At 37.8% G+C, this 25374-nt stretch overlaps 1 long non-coding RNA gene across 2 annotated transcripts in view; it reads right to left on the bottom strand.

Annotated features, from left to right (window-relative positions):
• The window catches only part of LOC136288844 (uncharacterized), a 67503-nt gene that overhangs the window by 10439 nt on the left and 31690 nt on the right, over window positions 1-25374 (bottom strand). The window contains exons 5-6 of one of the 2 annotated variants that reach the window (XR_010720600.1): window positions 22579-22660; window positions 21310-21406 (exon numbers count right to left, since the gene is read on the bottom strand). The exons of the other annotated variant lie outside the window; for it this stretch is intronic. This is a non-coding gene — a long non-coding RNA (uncharacterized lncRNA). Of the gene's footprint in view, window positions 1-21309; window positions 21407-22578; window positions 22661-25374 lie in introns of those variants that run through there. 2 annotated transcript variants of the gene reach the window in all.

Below are 25374 nucleotides of genomic sequence, written 5' to 3'. Positions count from 1 at the left end.
GGTATCCATGCATTGCAAGGCCTGAACCTGAAACTGCCATTTAAAATCTTTCTAGTGCCACACAATTTAATTCCCACTTTTCTTTCCTCCTCTTCTCCTCCTACACAGTATTAGTAAATTATTTTAATTTTATGAGGGCTCAAGGGTGTTGTTATTTACATACACTTTACTGTACCATGGGAGTCAGTAACATTTGCAATAGATTGAATCTGGATAGCTGACAAAATCTAGACATTAAAACACCTTTTGAGTCAGTGTGCAATAATATAATGCCAAACACCCTGTTAAGAAAAGTAATTGCAATGTAGGGGAGTCATCTCTGAGAACTGGAGCTCCAGTAAGAACTTCGCTTGTAAGAGCAGACCAACTTCTTTTTGGTAAAACTGACCTGGCTGACCTTATCCTCTGCAAGGGAAGCGACCATGTGGAGAGGAAGGGACAGAGTATTAATGTGTTGCAGAAATGTGTGAATGCAGGGAGTTAGTTGAACAAATAAAACTGTCGGTTAAGTGGAGGTGGTCAGGACCTTTACAAGGCTAAGAACCTGGAGAGGTAAAAGGAGACAAAAAGCAATTCCATAATGTTGTCATATTTACTGTGATAAACATATCTGAAGAAGGCAATCAGTGCAGAGATATTTTTTCAAAGATACAATTTCAAAACTTCTTAATAAAATTCTTAAAATAATAAGAAGCAACAATCAGTAGTTTTGTTTTTTTAAAATAATGCTTCTCAACAGAAGAGGGGCTAACAGATACATCAGTAACAGGAAAAAAAAAACAGTGGGGATTTTTTAAATTTTGCGTCAGCTGCTTGACTGATTGTGACACTTCTCCTTGGATATTGTACCTGATGTTAAATTCCATTTTCTACAGCAGCCTCTAAGTCATGTTTCCTCCTATAGTAAGCACCCTGGTATTATTTTCTTCCCTCCTCAGACTTTATTAGCTCTGATTCAAGAGTCTAATCCAGTTGAGTGTTTAGTTCTTTACCACTTTTAGTCTGAGGCATTGTGTTTCATGTCACTGCAACTTCATAGGAAAGTGGCTATCATAAGAAAGTCTTTTATGGTGCAGCATGAAGGACCCTGTTCCAGCTGTGGAAAGGAACAAAGCAGGAAGGAGTCTGGAAAATATACTAGGAGTTCTGTAAGAATGCATCGGGAATAAGGGGAGTGGATATGTATCAGCTGACCCTCCTAAAACAAAGGCCATTTCAATTTTGTCTGGATTCAGAGTCACCTGAAAAAAAGTATTCATAAATCACTGATGATAGAAAACTGAAAATTAAATTGGAGAAAACACTGGAGAAAAAAACAAGGTTTTACTCTGCATTTTTTTGAGCAAAGTTTTTTGTTGTTGGTTTTTTTTTATTTTTAATTAAGAAGAAAGATATACTAATACATGTTACCAGATTTAGCACTGCTTCCACCCACTTCTGGCGAGCTCACCTTAGAAGAGGTGGTAGCACTGAGAGCTATGTGAAGTCTAGACAACAACACTCCTTTCTAATCCCTGCTTGAAATAGCCACCAGGAAAGGCAAGTCAGGTATTTGATACAGATGGTGGAGAGATAAATGCACAAGCTGCAAGTACCAGGTGAGCCAGGTTAGCCTTGGGTTCCACAGCAATTCCTGCAGGCCAGTGCAGTCTCCTGCACTCACTTCACAGGCTGCAGAGGAAATCACAGAGGTCTTTGTGTGGATGCACTTGCTCAACTGCACCAAGCAATATGAGACTGCCAGTTTGAATTTATAATTCAAACTGTAAGCATCCCCTACATCTAAGTGCAGTGTCAAGCACTTAATCCTGAAATAGATGGGGGGGAAAAATCTGCATGGGTGCTTTTCTTACTTTGGAAAATACTTACAGTAATACTATTCTTTTACTATTGCTCAGACTGTCACAGTAATTGCAAGCACAAAAAATATGTTTCAATTGTTCTTCCAAAATGCATGTGTCCTTTTGAGGTTTGTGGATAGTTTTTTGCTGCTGTTTCCCATCTAAACTATGGTTAAGGCTCTGAACATGTAGCTTTCAGCCTGCTGTGTGTATATGCATGTGAGGAAAAATGAGAGCCCAACTTAAAAGGCCTTTGAAGTGATTCATGGCAAACATATGGCTATTTTGCACCCAGACACGCCCATTTTTCTTCTTCCCAGTTAATCAGAGTTGTCCTGCTAAGCTTCTAAACAGGGCTGAAAAAAGAAAATTTAGCTTTTCTCATGCTCATTTGTAATTTCCCTTCCGTCTTTAGTATCTAAATTCCAGAACTGGAAGGAATGTCATTACATAAAATCATCAGTACCCTTGCTCCAAGTTTTAGAAGGCTATTTTTTTAACAGCAGTATATATAAATGGACTTTTAGCTTTATTAATGGTCTACATAAAGGAAAGGAGAAATGTTTTAGAAACATCTTTCCAGGAAAATGTTGAAAACTGCTGAGTTTCATAATGTAAAATTCTTTCTCTCATGAAGTCCCTATCATGAAGAAGAACTGTCATCAGTACTAATGTAATCAATCTTTATGATTTCCAGAAGTCCCAATTTTGTTTATACTTATGAATTACAGATATTCAGGGGAGGCAAGCAAGATAAGTATCTTGAATACTACTAAGTGGCATCTAGATGGCCAACTATATACAAATACAAAGACAGAAAAGCAGTGGTTTCTTATGATTTCTTTCAGGTGGAGGTTGGATTTTCTTTTGTTTTCTAAATTATTTTCTGCAGGCTGAGGCTGTGTTTTTTAATGCAGATTAAGCTATTTAAAAGTGCAAGGTAGCACAAGCAATGGACATTTACTTCAGCAAAAAGGCAAGATGTAAGACAGCTTATTTGCTTTAAATAAATTTGTGGCAAGCAAACTTGAAGAAAATAGCTTGGAAAAAAACCCTATTTTCTTCTTTAGTTCTAGAGAAGTAGTACAGGTCTGTTTCTCTGCTGAAGAGTTAGTCTGGAGCTGTGTGACTGCTCCAGACTAACTCTTCAGCAGAGAAACAGACGTGCACTACTTCTCTCAAACTAAAATACAATGAAATTTTAAGTATGCCTTATTATCTCATTAGTAAATTTTAGGTTTGAATGCTCTTAGGTAAGCACACTACTGAACTGAAAGCCATTTAACTTTGTCTCCTTCTAGACAGACATTAAACACTGGAAGTACAACACAGCCAGATAACAAAAACCCCAAAACCTAAAAACAATGAACAAAAAAATCTTCCTATTGTTTCCTCTGTTTTCACACAGACTTTTAGAATCCAAGTTCATCACAAGGTTATTGAAGTGAAGCTCTGGAAGGCATCAAGAAACTAGAAGTCACTTTTGTTTTAACTGTGTTGAAGGTTTATGTTCAGCAGCACACTTCAGTTTGAATATACAGGTGCCAGCAACTCTGTAAGGGTTTTCAGCTGAAGGGACTTGGGTTTCACTCAGATGTTCTGTTGACAGGCAACTGCTTAACATCCTTCCATTCACAGAGTTCAAGTTCAGCCTGACAATCCACTAGAAGAAATTCCAGACTCTAGCAAATACAAAACTTTGAATTTCCAAGTTTATTCCTGACCAATTAATGTCGATTTGTTCTTTAAATGAAAATTTTCTTTAAAAGTTCACTCCTGACTTGTTTTTCAAAGCCAAATTTTTAAAAAATTTTGCCGAACTGTTAGACTTCAAGTGCTCAAAAGCTTTATTCTGTATGGCTGAATTATTGCAAAGTTCAAAAATAGTTATAAACACAGGCTATTGAGATGAGGATTTTTAGGAATTCATCAAAGAGTGGGCAAAAAGTATCAGATACAGGAAAACAAAAATCATTAAAATTATTACCAGATGACAATACTGTCAGTATATTAAGAATGCAATGATTTATGCCTTCAGACGTAAATCTTCTTCTTAACATAGATATAGTGATGAAAATTAGGTAATTTTTGACATACAAACAACTAAAGACATAACTTACAAATGTCCCCAGCTGAGTGCAAGTGATGTGCTTTTATGATATCCTCGGCCTGTGCTCACTAGAAGACACTTTATGTCTGCTGGATTTGCTGGTGTGCCACAACCCCAGAGAATCTCTAATTAGATTTTCTTTAATGCACTCTTCCTTTTAATTTCCATAATTTAAAAGAATAGTGAATTTACTTCAAGAAAAATTTCTTCTTCTCCTACAGCAGCAAATCCTCTGAATAAACACATTTTATAGAAATGTGTTTCTATAAAACACATTTAAAAGAAAACTCCACGAACCACCACCAAGGCCTGACTTTTAAGTTAAACATACACATCTAGCTTTTTCACAATGCATTACAGAGAGCTGGGTTTCACGAGTGGACTATTGGATGAATAAGAACATGGTTGAAGGGTCACATCCAGAGGGCGGTGGTCAATGGCTCAGACTCCTTCCTGATGGACATAAGTGACAAGTGTTGTCCCCCAAGGGTCTGTACTCGGACCACTGTTATTTAATATCTTCATTGATGACATAGAGATTGTGATTAAATGCATTCTCAGCAAATCAGCAGATGACACTATGATGACTGGGGCAGCTGACATGCTTGAAGGATGGGATGCCATCCAGAGGGACCTGGACAAGCTCAAGAAATGAGTCCATGGGAATCTCAAGAGGTTCAACAAAGTCAAATGTAAAGTGCTGCACCCAGGTCACAGTAATGGGCCTGGTGTCAGCACAGGCTGGGCATGAACAGACACAGAGCAGGCCTGCCCAGGAGGACTTGGGGGTGCTGGTGGGTGAGAGGCTGGACATGCCCCGGCCATGCCACTCACAGCCCAGAGAGCCAAACGTGTCCTGCACTGCATCCAGAGCACCGTGGGCAGCAGGGGAGGGAGGAGATTCTGCCCCTCTGCTCTGCTCTGGTGAGACCCACCTGGAGGTCTGCATCCAGCTCTGGGGTCCCTGCACAGGAAGAACAGGGACCTGTTGGAGCAGGTCCAGAGGCTACCAAGATGATAAGAGGGATGGGGCCCCTCTCCTATAAGGAAAGGCTGAAAGAACTGGGTTTGTTCAGTCGTGAGAAGAGAAGGCTCCAGGTAACCCAACTGTGTCCTTCCTGAAGGGAGGTTCTAAGAAAGATAAAGGGAGACTATTAACAAGAGCCTGTAGCGACAAGACAAGAGGAAATGGCTTCAAACTGAAAGAGGGGAGGTGACATTAGGTAAAAATCCTTTACTGTGAAGGTGTTCAGGTACTGACCAGGTTGCCCAGAACAGTTGTGGATGCTGCATCCCTGGAAGTGTTCAAGGCCAGTTTGGATGGAGGCTTCAGCAATCTGGTCTAGCGAACGGTGTCCCTGCCCATGGCAGGAGGGTTGGTGATTTTAAGGTCCCTTCAAACCCAAACCGTTCTATGATTCCGTAATATAAAGGGAGTAAGATAATATGGTCAATGTGCTAACTAATCAGCAATTGTCAATAACTACAGGACAAAAGCTGTTACTCTAAAAGTTCTTTGTTTATATGCAAGAAACTGATTGGAGAATGCATATTGTATTTCATAAAGAAAGTAAAACATCTGTTTTTGCAAATCTGATGTTAAAATACAAGTAAATTTTTTTTCTAGAAGTAGTTTTTCATTTAATAAAACAATGGAAATACAAAGAACATTGCTCAGAGAGAAAATAAGGGATGAACATGTGTTCTAGCTCTTCCAGTGCATCTTATCTTCTACAAAATTGTTCACTAAATGTTCATTAGGCCTAGGGCACTGGAGAGGGAATGGCATGAAGTTGTGTCAGGGAGGTTTAGGTTGGGTATCAGGAAACGATTTTTCACCCAGAGGGTGATTGGGCACTGGAACAGGCTCCCCAGGGCAGTGGTCACAGCATCCACCCTGATAGAGTTCAGGTGTTTGGACTACGTTCTCAGGAACACACACGGCGGAGTTGCTGGCTTTGTCCTGTCCAGGGCCAGGTGCTGGACTCGATGATCCTTGTGGCTCCCTTCCAACTCAGCATATTCTGTGATTCTATGAAATTTTTGTCAGTTCCAATGTAGAAAGGGCCTACATTTTCAATAAAAATGCATGTTTTACAATAACTGATAAAAAACTTCTCAAAGGGAAAATCCACCGGCTGCCTCCTCGAATCTCTTTGCTATCTCTAACACCCTTCCTGCATCTCCCTTGCACAGGAGGGATTTGTTCTGGTGTCACTGAGGACATGCAGCAGAGGTAACAGGATTGTAGGAGTGCAACTGAGGACAGGTTTTGGCTCACAGAATCTTTCTTACTGGTCATGTAACGTGTGATGGAAACATCCCAGTCTGACTCTGACAGACTGCATCAGCTTGTCAAAGCTGGCAGCTAAGGAAATAAAAACCTTGTTTACTGTAACCTGGGAGCATTTGATAAGGATTGATTGAGACACAATACACACAGACTCCCAGAGTTATAATACTTAGAAGCTCTTTCTGTTCAAATAGAACTATGCTTCAAAGAAGCATTTGGGGTTTATAACCTCTCCTATCTCCCATTCATCCTGAAGAAACATTTTAATTTGCATGCTCAGATTTTAATTGGTACAGCACGTGGAATTAATAGAAACCATTATCAGCTAAATCAGCATGACCCTTCTGTGAATCAAAATATGTCGCATATTTAGAACACTAAATGAGAGAATGGAGCTCTCTAACAGCTAAATCAAACAATTTTCTGTAAGCTAGGAGCACACTCAGTACACTGCCACAGCCTTTCTGTCTTTGAAGTATGCTCAAAAAACTAAGGAAGGAACAAAGGTGCCAGTGGCTATATTCCTAATGCTTTCTCAGCCCCTCTTCCCACTGAAAACAGTGTCCATGAGAAAAGAAAAAACTAATTCTTTAAGGCCTCAGTGCTGAATAGAATTATTAGAAGGGTTTCAGATAGAATTGGCAGGAAATAGAAAATATATATAATCAACTGAAAAATCAGAGGGAACAGAAAGGATGAGATTATTTCTGAGTACTAAAATATGCCAAAAATTACAATGATACCTTTCGACCCAAAGGTACATTTGAAATGGCACTACTGAGAATCTCAGATGGTTTGAAATGACTGGAAAACAACACAGTTTAAGACCTCATTTGGGAAATTTCCTGCTAGCCTGTCTTATATAACTAATAAGAGGATTATATACTTCAAAGCTGAGTTTTATCATCCTATTGTGCTGACCAGGGCCATCAGTTCACTGGTTTGGCTGATGAACTGGAATTAGATGTCAGAAATGGACTTTTTCATAATAGTAAATAGTTATATATCCTGAACAATTTATAATTTAAATAACCAACGGCAGCAATTTGCAAAATATGGCAGAGAAATTCAATAGCTAACTAAACTTTAGACTCTATTAAAAGTGGAAACAGTTTTGACTAAAATTAGAACAACACCAAGATGCTAGAAAAAAAGAATTATGGTCATCTGTCACCAGAAGAAAGCCATTATTATGACCTGCAGTTTCCAGCAGCTGAGCTCCAGATGTAAATTTTACATTAAATTCTTGACTGAATAGTGTCCTATCCCTTAGAAAGGATATTATAGAAAGGATATTTCACTGCATGAAAGATGCATCAATCTCCTCTACCCTTCCAGCTATAGTTGCATGAGCACAATTATGAAATATTTTATAGATATGGGAAGATAATATATTTTTCTAGCAGTTAAGAAATCTATTCTCAAAGAAATAGAAATCGGATATATAACATATTACTTACTATTCTTCTATTAGCTGTGCCCTCACATAGGGAGAGATGACCACATACGAATCAGCAATTTCAAAAATAAGTTTTTCCAAATCACGGGTTTGACCACAGCATTGAACCTAGTCTGCACCAGTGCCCTGACCATTGTACTGCTCCATAAAAACTACTCAGAGTATTCCTTTAGCAGTTCAGTCAGTTCATGTTTGTGAGGTAGGTGCACTCAGCTGGCTTCCTGAGCTTATCTACAAGTAGGTAGATACAGATATAGCCAACCTGTGTGGCTTGGGCCAAGTGTCCCAGTGAAACTGTAGCCAAGAAGGAGTGGTCAGGTAGTCCGAATCTCAGCTATGGCATAAAGTAGCAAAGCTGCTCAGACTGATATTGTTACATGACTCACTTACATGTAATGCAGTGATAGAACTGTTATCATGCCCTGCTATTCCTGGAGCTCTCCATCTCCTTAACCCTCTTCTTCCATGGAGAAGGTGATGAGGCTCCCAGACAGATAAATATTCTGGTCATGGCTCTAAAGGTCAGTTGGGAAATATGGCCATCATCTCCTTTAAAAGAAGTAATTTCAGCTCCATGGAAAGTTAGGGCATTGACCTCCTATGTTATAATGGTTCTACTGGTTGTTTTAAAAAGTGGTATACATTCACTCTTTGGAATTTGCTAAAGGTAATGATTCTTGGAAACCAATTCGAATCAGGAGACTTGACACTCATCAGCATGACAGTGGCAGGTTGACTGCTTCCCTCCTACCCTTATTGTTCCATATTGCCCTTGATCAGTCAGATTTGCATGGTGAGTAGCCAAATGTTATCTCATTATTAGACTTAAGGACCAGTCACCTGCAAGGAAATGAAATCTTCGAAACTCAGATCTAGGTTAAGCTTATGACTGAAGGCTTCTGATGCTGGCTAATGAGGGTGCATGCATTTTCTCCTTTGCCATTACCCTTATTCATTGTTTTTACCATGGAACAGCAGGTACTCCAACAGCCAGACAAAAAGCCTAGCAGGTTTTCAACCCAGTGTGCTTCTTAAAGTGTCAATTTCCCAGTTTCATGAGGTTTTATCTCTAGTTAGATTATATTCACGACTTTCCATGAGGCAAAAACTGTTGGTTTTTTTAATAGGAGAAAACCAAGGTTTTGAGTGGGTAGTGAGTGACGTGTACAGGACAACTTATGAGTAACTTCTATGTGAGGTAAGTAGGCAGAAGCCCTTCATAGGAAGAGAGATGACTGAATAGTTATGGCCTAGCTGTCAAACTACAAATGCCACTGCAAATTAACTGTGAAAAGCAATTATCCACAATGAGATTTTGGGGTTGTGGATTTAAAACAAAAGGAGATTTTAGAATAAATTTCAAGGGGGTCATTATTATTATTATTATTATTATCATTATTATTACTACTATTATTATCATTATCATTAGTATCATTAATTACTACTACTACTACTACTACTATTATATTCATTGTCATTAGGTGTCACTGATCATAACAGTCCCAATAAGTTCTAGATTTAAAAAGTGTGTTAATTGACTTCAGGAGTTAATGAGTACATAAATATAACACAACAGACGCAACCTTCAGGAATTTTCTTAAAATACTGACTGCTAGAGCCTGATAAAATCATGAGAGGAAGAGTAATTTACAGCTTTTGAAATTTCTCAGTTTTCCCTAGCCATCTGCTATTGACCACTCCAAGGGGAAGGATACTAAGCTGAAAAGACTACTAGTCTGTTCTGCTACTGCATTCTCAGTTAAAACAAAAAAAAAAAAAATTACAATTATCTATTAGTTTACCTATACTTCACATATGCATAGTAATACCATATGCACAGTAATACCACATATGCACAGTAATACTAACGTAATACCAGTAGAAGGAAAAGATACTTATTCATAAAATTGTGCCATTCATATATTCAGGGAAATTATAGTTATCAGGAATATTTGATCACTTGTGTGTCACCTGAAGCATAACCAAGAACATCATACTGAGTACCTGTACTAAATTTTAAAAGAGCTCTGCCAGTTATCTCTGAGGGGAAAGACCAGGCATTTTTCCAAGCACAAAGAGCAGGCAAAGAGCACAATTTTTGCAGAAGGATTCTGAGCTCTTCTTCTATGCTCAAAACATTATAAGAGTCTGATACCGACCCCAGCTGGATTTCAGATTTCAGTCATCAGAGTTTTGCATCGGTAAAACAAATCTGGTCATAGGGCACAAAATTCTAAGCCTCTCACTTGCACCAGTGGAAGTAGCGATGGCCACACCAGAGAAAGGCCATGATGCTAGAGAAAATAGCACTGTACAACAGAGAAAGAAGAGAAGTCACTGCGGTCCCTCTGGCTCACAGGTCCTTGCTAAGTAAGGGACCACTGACACCTCCTTCAACAAGACAAGGTTGCCTCTGCTACAGTTTTCCACTTCCTGTACAACATCTCTATCTACTTGTAGCTTCAGTTTTCTGAAGGCCTCTTGTTAAGTCGTGGGTAGGATGGGTACCCAGGCTGTAGCACCACAATCTCCTCTACTGCCTTGCTACAAACTCCCAACATAACTATGAAACAGGGTGCTCAAGGACAGCATCTCTCTTACCTCACATTAGTGAGGTCCAGGTGTCAAAGGAACTAAATTTCCCTTACAAGTCTGTGTGTTTGTTTATTATTTATTAGTGCTGTTGAAGATGGAAAATAAGTTCTCCTGCTTGGGGGACCTTACACGTCAGCTGGCCAGGCCTGCTGACAATATTTTCTGAACTCTAGCATTGCCTCTGTGCCAGTGTGTTAAATCAGACACAGCCCTGCTAATTACCTTCTGGCAGCTTATGTGCCAGACACCATCATAGGTTAACAAATCACTCATCTTCACAAAAAGAATGAGAAAGAGGAAAGAATCAAAAATCTTGATTTAGGAGACTTCCAACTGTTAATTTAACATTCATGTAAAAATTTAATTATTTTTTTTTAGCTGTAGGTAGAGTCCTACAAATTATACTTCAGAATCAAGTGACAGACCAAAATGGATAGGTTTGGAGCATCACAGAAATTTCTAACCTTTGGCATAAGGCTCACAGAGAAGCGCCAAGCAGAATTCCCAGTAACTTCATTTGAAAAGGGGATAGCTTTAGGCATAGGCAAAGCAGGCAACTGATTGTCAATAAAACCACACTAATGTTGGCTGCAGGAAAATCCCTGAAATGAGCAGCTAACCTCTCCTGCCTGAGTAGCCAACACTACTTTGTGCTTGCCTCCACCTTACTCATCCTTTTTATTCAACATTGGGAAGCTTCACTGTGAAAATGTGGCAAGACTTTTTATACAAAGGGGAGAAGTGGCTTGTAACCCAGACTGCAAACTGGAAAGCACTAGTGCTTAATTCTAGTAGGAAAATTAGGTTCTGCTTGTATTGTGGGGTAAGTCAAATTGCCACAGAGGGAATTTCCCTTCACTTTAGGTACAGCAAATTAAATTCTGAAAAGCCATGAGCTAGCTGGCCATTTTGTAAGTACATCAGGGAAGAACAAATTTGATTTAGCCAAGTTGTCTTTGCAGAGCTTACAATTAGGGTTTTTGGTTCCATTATTGCTTTTTATTTTTTCATTCTTTCAAACTGACTACATTTGATGAAGAGTTTTTGTCTTCCTTGAAGTCTCACACCGTTTTCATGGAATTACACTTTGTCAGTGAAGAGAACTGCTAGCACTCCTCCCTAGGGCTAAGGGAATGTCTTGTAACGCATTTTTAAAGCATATGTAAGTATACAGTTGCAAAGAACTGTCAGTCTACAAAGTAATAAAAAGAATATGGGGCATAATATTGATGTGTTTTTCCTTTTGTACTACTTATAAAAAATAGATAATTTCAGCTGAAGTGCTCAATCCAGATTTGGTCACCATCCATTAGAAAAGCTAAAGAGAACACAAGAAAGACCAGCAACAATTAAGAGGCTTGATTTCCAAAACACAAAAAGAAGGATTCAGGTTTCCATAGTTTAGGCAATACTAGGGAGAGCAGGACAATAAAGTTCAAGCATGCAGAAAAGTGAAATAAAGAATTCAATTGTTTCCCATGTTAACCAAAGGTGGGGCAGGGAGCGAATCCTTTACTTTAAAAAACAGAAGTCTGCATAGGACATTAGGAAAAAATTCCATCCAGAATTATATTTAAGCACTAGGACAGGTCAGCTAGGAAAATAGTAGGATCTTCAGTGACTGCTTTCAAAACATTATAGGATGAACAGCCACTGGAGACAGTCTGGCTATATTTAATCTTATCTGGAGCCAAAACATGTCTCAGTCTGGAGTAAACAGGGATAGCATCAAAAATGTATATCCCTGTATTTCAAGACCAGGCAGAACCATTTCAGTTATCTCTTCTGAATTTCTGATTAAGGGAGGCTGGGAAATTCCAGAAGATGAAAATTGCATTGAACAGCGGAATCTAGATGAATCAGGAGACAAAAAAAACCAAAAACATACAAACAAACAAAAAAACCACCACCATAAAAAAACCAAACCACAACAAAAAAACCCCCTACAGTTTAGCAAAAACTAGGAATTTTAGACTCAGTGGTCTGCAACTGAATTCCCAGGAAAAAAATACAGCAAAAGATCATCCGACAAAGCATTTATTTATATTATTTCCAGGTACTTATGAAATGAACAGGTAAGCAACTTACACCAAACCACTCAGTGGGAAAACAGAGCTTGTGAATTTAGTTAGGAGTCTGACACTATATGACCTGATATTTTTACAAGTAAATTAACAAGTGTCCTCAACAGCTACAAATAATTTGTTGTGTAAGTTTGTGTTCTGCTGTGGGTTTGGACCTTGACAAATATTTGCATCAAAGACAGAGATATGAACCACAGAATATCTTAAGAGGTTAACCATTGCAACAGGCTGCCCAGTGATGTGGTGGAGTCAGCATCCCTGGAAGGGTTAAAAAATAAAAGTGGGTGTGGCACTTGGGGACAGCTTAGTGGTGAACAGGACAGAGCTAGGTCAGTGGCTGGACTCAGTGAGGTTTCTCCTAACCCTAAAAATTAGATGATTCTATGAAAGACTGAAAATGCCTTGGAGAATACAATTTTAAGAATTTTAAAATATCCAGACAAACTGCAGAAACAGCTAGAAAAATGTTACAATTTAGTTTAGGACAAATAATATATATAATATTTCAGCAGAAACTGCCATGACAAATAGAAGATTGAAGGTAAATGAAGAGACAGCAGTTCTAAAAAAGAAAAAGAAAAAAGAAAGGAAAAAAACCCCACCAATATCAGAATAAATCAAAGCTAAACATGAATCAGTGTTGCCATCATCTTAGGGGGGGGAAAAAAAAAAGCAGACAAGTGTATAAATAGGAGTGTTATATGCAGGATTGATAAAGTAACGCTTCCAAGGGTGATAAAGTATGATTTTAGGGTCCAGCCATAGGCCACATATTTAAAAAAAGATATTGGGAAAATTCTAATGGAGTGAAGAAAACAAGACAAATAGAAAAATAGTAGGAAAAAAATGTTTCCAGTAATAAGTGATGTTTTAAAGAAGACATCAGAAAAGTGCAGATGTGTTGGTCTCCAAGTTTACTGAGGACAAGATTCAAAGAAGAAAAAGTGAGCTATTACACAAACTTTATAAATAACTCTAACATAAATATGGAATGTAAATCTAATGAAAAGTCTGGAATTTTCATCAGTGGAAGGCTTTGGAAACCTTTCCAAAATGCTCAGTGAAAGGGGATAGAAATGCTTAAGAACATCAGAGCATTTTGGGCATTTCCAAATCTCTTCATATATTTCTGAATGTAAGTTGGTTTTCAGGGGATTTTACATTTTATTCTTACATATTTGCCTGCATTTCTTTCCCACCAACCTTCTGATAAATGGAGATATCGATTCCAGTTTAGTTGTGGAAGGAGTGGTCCTAAAAATCTAAATAAAGTCAGTGGGTACCTTCAGGAAATTATTCCTCTCCAGATGGACTGAAAAATTGTTGAGAAACGATTTCCTTAAAAAAAGACAAGAAAGGAGGGTGTAAACTCATCTATATACAATGAGGGCAGTTTTTTAGTTCCAGAGTCTAACTGACAATGCAATTGTAGATTGAGCACTGCATAATATAATTACTACCAAGGATATAAAGAACAAGCCTAAGTAGTTTGTATTAGTCAAGACAAATCACCAATGTTTTAATTTAGATTAAAACTTTTTTCAGAAACACCCTCTCTGGAGAAGTGTTTGGTGGTTAATGGTGGCTCTGCTGAGCTGAAGCTGACTGTACTGGCTCTAAGGAAGAAGCAGCAGCTACTGCGATTTCCTGAACATGTAATTTCTGACAACTTTGCTACCACTGTCACATTCTTTGTTAGGAAACAAGGGGCACAGGTAGGAAGCTGGTTACATTGGTTTTCCATTTGTGGCAGTCTAATAAAGAGCCTCAGAACAGAGCTGAAAGTTGCTATATATCTATATGAATATATTTTAATTTGGAAGTAACTAATTCAATATAAGATCCTAAAAGATCGTCCTTTTGCAAAAATTGGAAATTATTCTTGCTTTGGGCTTACAGCAAAGTTGAGTCTTTGTGCAAAATCCAAACTTCTCAAAATCTACCAGCAGGTCCACATGTGGCTAGTATTCATAATACCAGCATGCGTGTTTCACTCCTTCTAAGTCTTGCACAGGCTTTTCCAGTCTGTGATTTCATCTTTTTTAACTAACATCAACTAAGAGTCAGCTCTCAAGGTCATAAATGGAAGCCTGATCACTACTTCCTCAGATATAAAATACACATTATGGAAGATAGCTGCCTTGTCACCTAAAAAAAAAACATAAGAAATGGAGGATTATCCTACCATAAAGAAGTATCATCCCACTTAAAAAGACCACTTAGAGATACCTACATGCTGATCACTTAACATGGTTATTCCTTCCCTCTTGTTGGAAGGCTAAGATCCATCTACAACATATTTGTCCATCTGAAGGTTCACATGCAACAAGAAAACAGAACAACACCTTTGCATCTTATATATGAAAGTCCTGCTAATGCAGCCCTCTGGACAAAAAAACAAGAAAACCTCCAACACTTTTTTGTTTCCCTGTTTTTCTTCACTCTTCCACATGAAGAGAATGGCAGAGAATGGCACTTTGGCAGAGAATATGTGTGTTTACCCTTCCCTTCATAACATCATTGCAATGCAGTATAAATGGAATAGAGGGAAGCACCTGAATATGATATAATAATTTTTCTTGCTTATTGGCAGTAAAGGGAATTTTCTTACTATTCCATCTGTCTGGAAAAGAAAAAAAAAAAAAACCAAACATAATAAATTAACAGTCAGATGAAGTTTATATAGTGGTGACTTTTTCAAAGTCACATAAGGATGGCCAGATGGAGTCTGCAGGAGTTACTTTAAGGACAACTGACCAGAACAGAAAAGACAAGTATTAATATTTGTTGTCAAGTATTTTATGTAATGCCCCAGGCTTGAAGTGTCCCAGGGTTGCAAGTTACTATTTCACAAGAACATGAAAAGATAAAGCTGTACACCATCTAAACTCAATGTATCCTTTCATAAGCGTAACAAATTCTGCAACATTTCCTATAGTTGCTGCCCTCCCAAGCAAGGTGGAGCACACTGATACAACATTCCTGGAATTAGAGATGTGTATGGGAAGAGATGAGCTCTCAGCTTCTCATCAGTACACCTTATCTGGGGCCACCTATGACGGGCACTGTGCTATACCCAGACAAAGTGGCAGTGACTTTTGCCTCCATAAACACTGTGATAATGCCAAGCCCTTTCAGTTCTTCATGGTGCAAATGGTTCTGCTGCCTGGGCAAGACTGTGCCAAAAATCCAGGAAAAACAATCAAGAGACAGTGTGGAAGGTCTGAGAGGAGATGTCTCTCTGCCTGAACTGTAAAAAAAAAATTCCACATCCTTCTCAGGTTGCCTCACCCTTCATCGATCACACACCACCCTCTGTAACCACAGCTTAAGAAATATCTGTATTACAAGAGATAATACTGACAGCACCTAGGTCTGCCATCATAATGTTGTTAGTAACTGTATACATGGTTAGCCACAGTTCCTTCTACTCAGATTAAAAAAAATAAATCCTGACAAGGCTAATGACTGCAAGTGTCTCTGGATAAAAATCCCACCAGGCATTATGATCCATCTTCACTCTGGAAGGAATGCAAACCTTGCTCTTACTCCATCCCACATACTTCCTGACAAGTTTCAAGTATGTAAGTATACTGAAGTAATCACATTTGAATTTCATCACATAGAAGACATACTGGAGTCCCGCATACCATATTTGTCATTTGTCATTGTGACAATTTTTAATGCCAATATGAACCTCTAAATAAATTTCTGACATCTGATTCCCAAATATAATAAACAGCAATCCAACTACAAAGTATAAAGTAGAAAGTTATGCATGCACTGACAAGGCATAAGACTAAACAGATCATTATGCAGCACTTCTATTGTATCTGCTGACTTAACATTTTTAGCTATTTTGTTACAAGAAGAGAAATGTAATATTTTACCATAAAAGCATTATGCATGCTGCATAAGTTACAGAGGAGCAGCCAAGTGTTCCCACTGTACTTTTATCCTCATAAAAGCACCACATTGTCAGAACACAAACTTCCTAACATATGAGCTTTTTTGAGCAGGAATATTTCCCACATTGGAGCCCTAAACAGACATTTGGCCACTACAAATACTCTTTGCAGTTAACACTTTGTTATAAAGACTCCTTGCAAGTCAAGTATCCTAAAAGAGACAGCACTCAGATGAAGTTCTCTGCAGATAACTTAGTCCAGGAGCATTTAACTTGTCTCTCCATCTGAGGGGGATGAGAGTGCATTTATGTAATTAAACACAGTTCTTAGGACTGACTCCATAGTTCAGGAAATGGCCTTAGCAGTTCACCAAATATATCTAAATCTGAACAAAAAATTTCTAGCTGTTACATTTGTGCTGAGGGTAGCCTGCACCATGGTACCCAGACTCAGGGCTGAGCTAAGAAGGACCTTTGCCTGAAGGGAACTGGAATTAAATCCTCAGAGATCTTTTACTCCAGGTCTAATATAGGTTTCTATTTCACTACATATAACCTTGCATCGACACAACTCATGTAGACTGAGTCACTTGAAGTGATAAGAGTTACACCCTGACTTCTTGTAAACAAATGCCAGAGGAGGGACATGGACCTCTTGCCAGCCTTCACCAGCAAAGCACTGGTGTTTCCTGGACTGCCACTTCACTACTCGATTGTATCTACTTCCCAACATCCTTTCCCAAGCAAGCAGAGAAAAAACCCAAAGAGCAATGCACTCTCCACTTCCTGCCCCAGTACAAGAGTCTGCACTCCCCGCAGCAAGGCGACCTCCACTTGTGGACATGCAGCATTTCTTTTTTTTTTTTTTTTTTCTCCACAAGCTTGAGCTGAATGTTACTCATGAGCAGAAAAGTACATAAAGCTCCTGAGCCTAAGGCTGCAGTGCATCTGTCAGAGCAGAGCTAAAATAAGGTTCAATATTTTGGCTTTCCTATACTGTACAAGATTATTTGGCACTGTGCCTTCTGAGTTTGCGAGGTCAGGCCTTCAGTGGTGCTTTGTTATTATGTGGACTTAAGAGGTCAGTTTAAGGTCTTCTGAGCTTTTAATTTGGGAACATTGTTTTGCTATCCATCCACACCCTTCCGAACAAAATGAAAGCAGCACAACAAATATTCAGTGAGAATCACAGCTCTATCTGTGCGTGCCACAGGAAGACGAAAATCTCCTTTCAGCTTGAGTATTCATCATGAAGATGCCTGTAAGCTCCAGATACATTTCCCAGGCATTTCAGACTTGCAAATTATAAAACTTTTCTCTGAATCTTTCATACAACTATGACTCTATTAAAACTGCTTCAAAATCTGCTTTTGATCGCTAAAGATGCAGGAACTTGCACATACCATCTTTAGTTGAAACATCTGAGCTCCCGAAGCACTTCCTTCTTGGACAGACTGTGTAACAAGTTTTATACACATATATAATAAAATAATAATGTAATTTGCTGTTTTAAAACCAACAGTGTTGGTGTTGTAAGGCAGACCATTATCACCTTCAGAGAGCAAATAAACACCCATGAGGTTAAGTATTGACTTTAAGGATGGCAGAACATGACCTCACACCTCATTCATATGTTATCAAGCTGCAGGGTGAGTCACTAAGCAATTTACTCCCTTCTTTGCCAGTACAAAAGCACTAATGAAAAAAAATATCCCACTGAAATTCTTTTCTGTTAAGAGTATGCCAGCTACTGGAAGTAGTGCTGACCATGAGCCTACTGAGCTACTTTACTTAAACTTTTGGCTTTGTATTGCACACCAGTTTTTACCATTTCAGGAAGACTGTATAGTAAAAGTTAAGATTTCTTGCTCACCACAAGAGAGAACTTGCACTTTGATTTCAGGGACATTTGGGATAGATCTGTTTACTGTTTTCAAGGAAAAATCTTGATTATATCGTATTAAGTAAATAAAACAGAACACCTACAGAATCAGTAGAACGCTACTTGTTGAATTTCCTGATTATTTTCTTATTCCATGTTAATCTGGTCTGAACAGAATTACATTTTTAAACTATCTTCATACATGTCAAAATACAAAAGTGAGCATAATATCTATTATGCAGTCACTGAGTTCTACAGTATTTTGGTTAACTCTATGGGACTTTTTAACATAAAACATATTAAAATCACAAGAATCCATTACTATATGAGATTCAAAGCCAGATTTCTGCAGTTGTTGCCTTTTATGCTGTGTTCGCACAAACTTAGGTATTACTCTAACTACAACCCTATTGCAAAACACTTCCAGAGGCAACATCAGTACTATTTTGGATGACAAATGACTTTCTTAAAATGCCTCTCATTGAGCCAACTTAAATCTTAAAATCAATTTCTTCACAAATGTATCCTTTTTTAACAGTGTTGTTTTGCTTACAGGAGTAGGACTATTATTGAAGTGAACTGACATGTTTGTTAGCTGAATTTCCACTCACTGAAACAACAGGGCCGTACAAGATCCTAGGGAACTTTCTGACCCTGAAAAAGGAGAGGCCTTTACAGGTAGCCCTCTCCTCTGTTTACCTGCTTTCCTGACTCCAGAGTCTGGGAAGAGATGCCATTTTTAATCAGTTTTTATGCCTTAATCCAAGACAGAACATTTCCTTATTCTTTTTTTTTTTTGAGTATGCATTAGTTACGCCAGATTTTAGCAAAGAGATTAAGCTAGATAAAAAGGAATTTATTGCCAACTACACTGAATATTTGGCACCAGCTACCCTAACCAACAAATTTTGTGTTGAGCTGTCAAATAATCTCTTGTCCTACTTCTCCATATGTGAGCCTAGAAATACCTATCTGAGATTATCCTTTTCAGATGTAATCTTCAGTGACCCAAAATAATGAGAGAGAAACATTGTCTTTCTGATTCCTGGGGCCTTTATTCTACCTTGTCCCCAGATAACATCGTCTTGAGTTCATACTTCAGTAACTGTTTTCCAGCAGCCTATAGATTCAAATAATCATAGGGTCTTCCTAAACCAAAGAAAAAAAAGTTCACACTGTTGAGGTAGCAGAAAAATTCAACACCGCACTGTAATTTAAATTCTCTGTGCTATTCTTAGCCTTGAAGTGATATTCTGAGCAGCTTTACAGCCTCTAAAGGAAATGCTTCATTATTTCTTTGATGGTTGCTGAACTGTCTACTACTTTGACGGTAGACTGTCTATTACTGTCTTTAGTACCCTGGAGGTAACTACATACAGAAAAAAAAAACAACCCAAAACCAAAACCAAACCAAAACAAACAAACAAATGAACAAAACCTTGGAAAAAACCCACCCACAACAACCAAAACAGAACAACAAACAACCAACAAAAAAAAACCTAAATCCAAACAACAACAAAATAGAGACAAAATGTAGAGAAAGACAACATGACATTCTTGATCAAAGCAGCATGGAGTTTTTGTGTTCCAACTTCACAATGAACAGAGTACTCAGAAGCACTGAAAATTTATAACTGGTTTTATCCTTTTCTTAAAAGCACCGACCCATTAAGAATATACACATTATACAGGTTTTTAGCAGTACACTAAAATACAGCTAGAAATAAATACAGGGATAGACAGAATACAAATGAAAAATAGTCTGAAGTAGTATCCACCTAAAAACTATATGTTAAATGCGTATTTTTCTTAGTTCTTTTAATTTGTAATTCCTATGCAAACCATAAGCATGGCACATCTGCTAATCCTTATATTTTCCTATCCTAATCTATAGGAGTTCTTATACAGAGTTCAAAACCACACCAGCTCAGTGCTTCACTGTATAATTTTACCATGCCTGTGTTTTGCACCGGTACACAAAAGAGTGCTTCATCCCTAGATTATGAACATCCTTCATCCTAATTATATGGAACAAATTATGTTGCCCTAACTCAGAGCAGGTTGGTCCTCAATGACATGAACTAAGGTTCCCACACCAAGGTATATGGAGTTCTTTCCTAATGGCAGTGGACTCTCAACCATATCTTTACTTGCTAAATTAAAAAAAAAACATGTGGTGGTGTTCCAAAAGAAATGTTCCATATTGCTCTGAGTGGGAACTGGGAGGCTGCAAGAATTCAGGCTCCCATCTGCAACCCATAATGACTGGCAAACAATTCTGCAATTTTTCACCACAGCTGCAACCAGCCCTGAAAAAATACTCTCATTTTTTAGAAGTTTGCAAAATTACAATTCTCAACCAATTGCTCTGTTTGGCTGCCTCAAATAGGCCATCTGGGTTTGTGGAGAAATTCAAAATCAAATGGTTAAAGTTGATAAAGTTTTCAAAATACATTTCCAGTAATCAAAAATATTTAATAACATTGCTGTATCTTTCTGGAATTAATCTCTGCAATGAATTCTTTCCTTGACACTCCTGGTTGTGAGTCCTGATTTTTGAAAACAAGAGACATTTACTAACCTGAGGTAGAATTGTCAAAACCTATGAGATCATTTGATCTCTAATGGAAAACAGAAAAATTGTTCATATCCATGTAATTAATTGGGGAAGAAAATACCTGGTAGGGTCCTAAAAGCTAAATTTAAATTTAAACCCCCTCCAATTAAGATCATTTTTGCATATATTTTTCTCCTAATCACTAATATCATTCAGAAAAAATATCATCCCCTATTTAGCTGAAGATACTTTCCTTAAATGTTACAAGAGATTAGCTATGTGTGAAATAGCATTGGTTTCTATTTAGCTTTCAGAGGTCACAAAAAATGTAAGGTAGTAGGAAAATCTACAGTGAAGATTCCAAATTCTGATAAACAAATGAGAGTCTTCCTATGCCAGAGGCAGTCAGAGGATGCACAAGTGCTTCACTGACCCTAGTGGGAGATCCTCCATCAGACACCAATTGTTCAGCAGCAATTTTCTGCATTTAATGGTTATTGATAAATAACCATTAATAACCTATTAATGAGCTGATTGAAAATAACTTGCCACTGTGTGCAGCGTCCCATCTAACCAGTGACACTAAGGCACCTGGTTCCAGCCCATGGAGACAAGTGCTTCCAAGGAGAATCCGTCCCCTTGAACGGGACCTCCTTCGCAGATCTGACTGGCTTCTTCCTGTAGGAAGGAATAATACTGCATGCTTAAAGGTAGCTAGAATTGACACAGATCTTTGTCTTTTAGAAATTTTAGAAATTAGAAATTTTTGAGATACTGATCTCAAGCCATGCCTTTTCACATGGACAGCTTGGAACAGATCCAGAAACTACAAAAAGCACATCATAGCCAATGACAGCATTACATCTGTAATCTTCAAAGACTCATAAAACTGGAGCAAATGATTCATGGTTCCTATTGCTGCATCCTAATCATATATAACTCATAGTTCTACATGGTTTGGGAGAAAAGTGAAACTTCACAGTTATGAACAAGTTGTGCTAAAAGAGTTTGAATTTATTCAAGCCCTAAACTGGTATTCAAAGGTTGTAGTTTTGAATGCAAAGCCACACTCCCTCAACAAACGTAATAAAAGAATTTGCATGAGAGCCCCCAAGCCAAACTGAGCCGTTTCACACTGCTGCAGTGTGATATACATGGTACTGCCTGGTCTTCCTGTTCTTCACAGCAAAAAGTAGGAAGCAGATACCTAAATGATGGAGGTTAACATTCAGCTCTAAACATCTCAGAAGTCATCGCTTGTCAGGTCATCTCAGCTGGTGAATCAAAATACCTAAGATACCTCTAGCAACTCACCAACTTTTTATTACAGACAGGGTAAAAACCTCTCACTTTTATTATTTTTCATTCATGTTAGTTAAAAATAGTTCTGATGAAAAAGGAAACAAAGAGGAGGTAATCTTATCCTAATTTTTGCCTTTCTGTTATCTAAATTTGCCTATCCTTTAGTGGAGAAGAATGATATTAGCCCACCTGAAATTAAAATACTTGGCATGAAGCCAAATATTTAATAGCCTGAAATGAACCAAATTATTTCTTTCTTTCTTTCTTTGCATCTCTCTTCTATCTTCTTTTATCATCTTGGTTGGATCAAAGCCAAAAAACTGATATTAAAATGTTTCCAGCTACTAAAGATGTCTATGGGAAAATACCTCCCATGACTGACAGAACAACATACAACATCAGAATAACACCCTGAACTTCTCAGAAGAAAATTAAAAGCATATATTTAAACTGACAAATTACTTTTTAGCTACGAGTTCTACCTTATTTTCAAAGACTGGGAGATAACAAACTGTGAATAAACTCAATAAAAAATTGTAACTGTTTACCTCTCCATTTCTCTGGCTGTGAACAGCGAGTCAGATCATCTGTCTTCCTCTGGACGGCTGAGTGAGTGGAATAACATCAGCTCTGACCAAACACAAATGAATATACAGCATAATTCAAAATAATACGATATCCAAAGAAAACTGCCAACTACTGATTTTCTATAATAATATTTATAGTCAAAGACAAACTGAAACTCCTTGGATACAAACCCAGGAAGTATTTATTCCATTAGTGTCAAACCAACTTTCCTTTGAAATTACCTGATAAAATCAAAGTAAACTTGGACCTATCATAGCATTAGCACATCATTTCTGCTTCAGACCAGGAGGAAGGATTATACAACAGAAAGATGACTTCCCATCATTCCCCTGGGCCCCTGCCCCCAAACTTAGTAATTTTCATGCACTAAAATATACTGCTTATTCCCACAAACATTATCCAGGACATAAATATAAACCTTAATGGACAACGTACTGATGTATGAGAAGACTAATTAAATGAGCTACTAAACTTTTTACACAACGTAATGTCACCATCAGAAGTTCCTGTGTTTTCAGATACTCTGAAATACAGCATATTGACATATTCATCTACAAAATATCTAAACATCTATCTAAACAGTATTTAAATAATGCTTTCTTGCCTTTGATTTAAAAAAATAAAACAAACTGTATTATGTCATTTACTAAAGCTGTTTTGAAATAGGTGTGGCAGTTTGCTTATAAGCAACAACTTGCTTTTATGTTACAACTCTCATTGTCAGAAATAATCAAGTTCCTTTAAAATACTGCCTGTAACTGAGTGACAAAATGTCTGTGGAATTTATTTAGGTCAAGATTATTTGAAGATATCACTAAATAGGCATATTAGTGTCATATAGCTGTCATTCTAAGACCAGCTTTTTTTTGAAGTTAACTGGATGCACATATTCAGCTCCCTTGTATGATGTAACTGCCAGTAAATTAAGTATACTGCTTCAGCTACAGATTTCCTTTCTCAGTTAAGCATTAACCTTAGACACAGAACCAGTAAATAGATTTTAATATACTATCACAGTCTTTTCATCTTAATAAAGAGCTAACTCCAACTCATAAACGCTCTTTCTTAAAATAAATAAGTAGAAGTATGTCATGGCATGTTCTCATCTCAAGAGTTAATAGAGAACTCACAAGCATTGAGCAATGCCTGCTTCCCTCACTGTTGATGGATATAGTACTTCTGTTCATAGGAAAGCCTTAAAATTTTTCATACAACTGCACAGAATTTTAGTGTCTGCCAAAGTTTATCTAGTCAAAAATTTTATACTATTCAATCACAGAAGGCAACCAACCCGTTATCTTACTACATACACCTACTTACACTCATCTGATATAACCTCACAGTTACCATTTGTCTCCACTTACTTTGGTCATCCAAATATTTATCTGTATAAAACTTAAAATTTGCATTTCTTGAGATTTTGCTATTCATGGACACTCTGAATTCACTGAAGAATCAAACTATGCTGATCAATTCATCTTGAGTCTGTAGATGTAAGAATCTTTACAAATGAGCTCTAGATAACATTACCTTGCTCAAAGCACCCTTACAAAGGAATTGTAGACAACACTGACTGTTTGGGAATGTTGAATGAGGGCAATATGGGGAATTTGTGACAGTTAGATCGACAGCAGACATACAGCTGGCCATTGCCAAGGCTGATAACAGCAGGCAAGTCTATTGGATTCAAGACAATAATCCCTAATACTTCCTGATGAAAACCACAAAAATATTACCTGGGGATTGCTGACTGTGCTGGATCTGGCTGGGACAGAGTTAATTTTCTTCCCAATAGCTGGTGTGGATCCAATCTATTGGACAGCTGATCCCAAAGGACCACAGGGATATTCCACACTACATGGAATCATGCTCAGCATATACATCTGGGGGGATGTTGGCAAAAGTACCACTGCTTAGGCATCAGCTTGGCATCTGTGGATTGGGGGTGAGCAATTGTTTTCATTTGAATGATTTGCCTTTATGTCCATCTCTTTATTTTCCTTTTCATTACAAACTATTGTTGTTGTTGTTGTTGTTGTTTTTAATTTAGATTTAATTTCACGTCATTTAATTCCACTTATTAAACTGATTTTATTTCAAATGAAAAATTTTATCACTTTTACCATTCCAAATCTCTTCCCCCATTCGACTGGGGCAGGAGTGAGCAAATAGCTCTAATGGGTTCAGTTACTTTCATGGATTAAATAATGACACTGGGCTACAGCAATTAATTTAGGAAAGTGGGAGAAATGCATACTTGCAGGTTACTGATGTGAGAGGGGCATGGCTACAACTCATGGGGATTGGTATGAATGTCAGTTCATGGTGGGTGGTTAAACTGAATAATGCCATGAATGAGTAATAGTGTGTGGAAATGTAGAACTTTTTTGTAGCAGCAGAGAAGCTGATCCAACATTTCTATCAGACCAATAGAAATCTCGTTCATGAAAGAATGCAAAGAGTTAGAAAAGAGTAGCTAATCATTCACACTGGATATTTTCTCAGTGTTAACTTCAAGAACAAGAGGATGGATGTCCACTTAGGGAAGCCAGCAACCAAAGGAAGAAAACAGCAACACAAGATTCCTCACCACAGAACATGCCTTATTACAGCAAGGTAGCTCTGTGTATATTGCAGGCACTGACACCAGCCACCAGGCATTTAAACTCCCATTTTGAGGACAATTGGTCTGGAATGGAACACAGTGTTGTTCAGGTCTTGAAGTAAATTTAGAATAATTTGATTTGTCTAAAACA

Source organism: Chamaea fasciata, unplaced genomic scaffold, assembly GCF_029207755.1.
Source record: "Chamaea fasciata isolate MVZ Bird 193981 ecotype frontalis unplaced genomic scaffold, bChaFas1.0.hap1 SCAF_4, whole genome shotgun sequence".
Taxonomy (NCBI): Eukaryota; Metazoa; Chordata; class Aves; order Passeriformes; family Sylviidae; genus Chamaea; species Chamaea fasciata.
This window is presented reverse-complemented; position numbering and strand designations above follow the sequence as displayed.